Raw genomic sequence first — 2,540 nt, 5'->3', positions numbered from 1 at the left:
ATATAATGTTCTTCAGCGGTTCAGCTAAAGGGCTTCTCAGTTTGGTAGGAGTCCATTTGTTCCAGTTTGTCATACTGTTGGATTTCAAGAGGTGCTAAAATAAAATTTCATTATAGAAATCATAAAAAATCAAGAAGAACTGTAAGAAAAAGTAATAATCCATCATTATAATAAATACTTTATCCCTTACTTCAAAAACTGGATCAACAGCTGGTGGTTGATTTTCATTCTGTTCATTATTCATATTATATTCTGAATCATTATCATAAGGGTTATTTAAACCTTCTATTAAGGGTTTAATTATACTGTATGTAATTTCTTAAACACAATTGAAGGCTAATTCCATTTGTCCACCTCCTGAAAATTATCTGAAGTCCATTAAAATTGCAAAGGTTTATATTCGAGATATTTTACAGCAAAGGCTAATTGCTAAGTTTATAAATTTTTTTAATATGAAACACAGATGAGTTTCCATTGAATAATTTCGCGATTTTCACCCAACAATCATTTTCTTGAAGCTATTGTAGTAAGGTCTGTTGCTTTGTTTCCGATAATGTTTCTATCTATTGACGGGGTCGAGTCGGACTTGTATTAATTTCTAAAAACAAGATACAATTAAGAATAAATTAATTATAGTTATAAATTAATCAACATAATTCGTAATTATTTAAATAAATCATTGGGTTACTCGTCTATAGTGTGTATACATACATATGTAATTATAACTTCTAAAACAATGGAAATATTTTCTTACCTACACTGGTCACCACACTAAAAAAACGTTTATTAAACCCAAATATTAAAATAAAATAAATGAAAATCGACACTGCAACATGTCACAAATACAATGATGTTCTTTCTTTCGCGCTGAATCCTGGTCTGGTAAAGTAGTAGCACGCTCTTTGACATGGTGGCGCTGAATGCATAAATATTTTCATTGTTGGCAGCTCTACTTAGCAGCTGCTAAAGTGGTGAAGTTACGAGCTATTCGCTTGGGTACAGAGGGTGGGCATAGAGCTTGTCGGTAAAGCGCCTGCACTCGCAGTCTTTTCTCTGATGAATATGACGGAGATGAATGTTTACACTTTATGCTCTGTCTTGCTTGGAACAGATGATTAAAGAATTTGTAAATTTTTTGGTGCCCTTTGTTTAGTGCATTCCTGAAAATTATTATTTTTTGAGTAATCAAGAGACACGTTTATTTTAGTAGTGTCTCGAGCGCCAAGTATGAATAGCGGTGACGAAGGCACTACCGTGTCTCTATTCCGCTCAAATTAGCACTTTTGAGGTTATGCTCCTTTAAATTTCTAATTTCTCTGCAATAATGACATAAACTTTATTAAAAAATCTTTGAAAACCCCATTGATTAGCTACGACAATAAATTGCAATTGCTATTGTGTCCTAAAAATCATTTATTTGCAAAAATTAAAATTGGCCACGCCCCTTGGACCGCATTTTAAGTAAAAAGAATCTTTTTCCTCAAAAGTACGACTTTTTTTTATAAAGTTGGTACTACCATGAAGTTGCTGCATGACTATGGAAAATATTATGTTGGTAAAAAATTAAAGAATTACTGAGGCGCCAAATTATAAATGTAAATTTTTTTTGGTATAAAAAATTAATAAAAAGTAATAAAGTTTTGGGGAGTGTATCAATAGGGGGGGGGGATATACCGTGTACCTATTACTTAAATAAAACAACCATCTTTCAATAAATGTTTTTTTAGCGCTGGTGAGCGTGTTGAATGCTCCTTTCTGTCAAACGTACCTATACATAAATCAAGTAAGTACGTTAGTTGATAGTAGCGGTAAATTAATCATAAATTGTCGGACGAAGATATTTTATTTATCTGTCAATAGTTGTGACTGTACAGAGATATTGAAAAATCGGTGTGATTGATTTTCTGAATACTTTTTAATAAAATTCAATTTAAAGGTCATCGAAACAAGAACACAAAATTTACTAAAAGATGAAAAAACGAAACAAAAAATTAAAATAGATGTTTCTACAAAGGAAAAAAAAAGAGGTGGTGTGGGAAAAATCTCAAGCTGCGAAACAAAATGTAAGGGTTATTTTATTGCAATAACAATGAAGTAAAGTACAACCAAATGAACATTGTCATTTTATAGTTCAATGTCTTGTTCCAGATATTACACATCAAAAAGAAAAAAAGAAGAAGAAGAGGAGTTGGAAAAGAAAAGAAAAGGGTTCGACAAATTATTGAAAATATTAGGAGAAAATTAAATAGATTTAAAATCATGTTTTCATGTTTTTTTGAATTTTTCATAATTTTGAGGTACAGATAAATTAAAATATATACTTTTTTTGGTAAATAAATAAAAAAAATAATCAATGAATATTCTACTGATCATAATGAATATACTTTATATCCAATAAATACATGTACTAGAGGATCATTGAATAAATAAACACAATGAACGGTTGAAACTGTTTCTACTCCACCAACATTGTAAATTTACTACTAGCACATTTCGAAAGGGGCACAAATGTTATATGACCAAAATGTTCAGGACAGTAT

General features: G+C 30.6%; 1 long non-coding RNA gene across 1 annotated transcript; it reads left to right on the top strand.

The window, feature by feature from the left end:
* The first annotated feature begins 1,193 nt into the window (after positions 1 to 1,193).
* On the top strand, positions 1,194 to 2,149 carry LOC118070143 (uncharacterized). Its single transcript, XR_004690725.1, has 3 exons — positions 1,194 to 1,288; positions 1,728 to 1,783; positions 1,937 to 2,149. It is a non-coding gene; the product is annotated as an uncharacterized lncRNA (long non-coding RNA).
* Positions 2,150 to 2,540: the final 391 nt, after the last annotated feature.

The sequence above is a fragment of the Chelonus insularis genome, unplaced genomic scaffold (genome assembly GCF_013357705.1).
Source record: "Chelonus insularis isolate UGA/USDA-ARS -01 unplaced genomic scaffold, ASM1335770v1 contig_52_pilon, whole genome shotgun sequence".
Lineage (NCBI taxonomy): Eukaryota > Metazoa > Arthropoda > Insecta > Hymenoptera > Braconidae > Chelonus > Chelonus insularis.
This window is presented reverse-complemented; position numbering and strand designations above follow the sequence as displayed.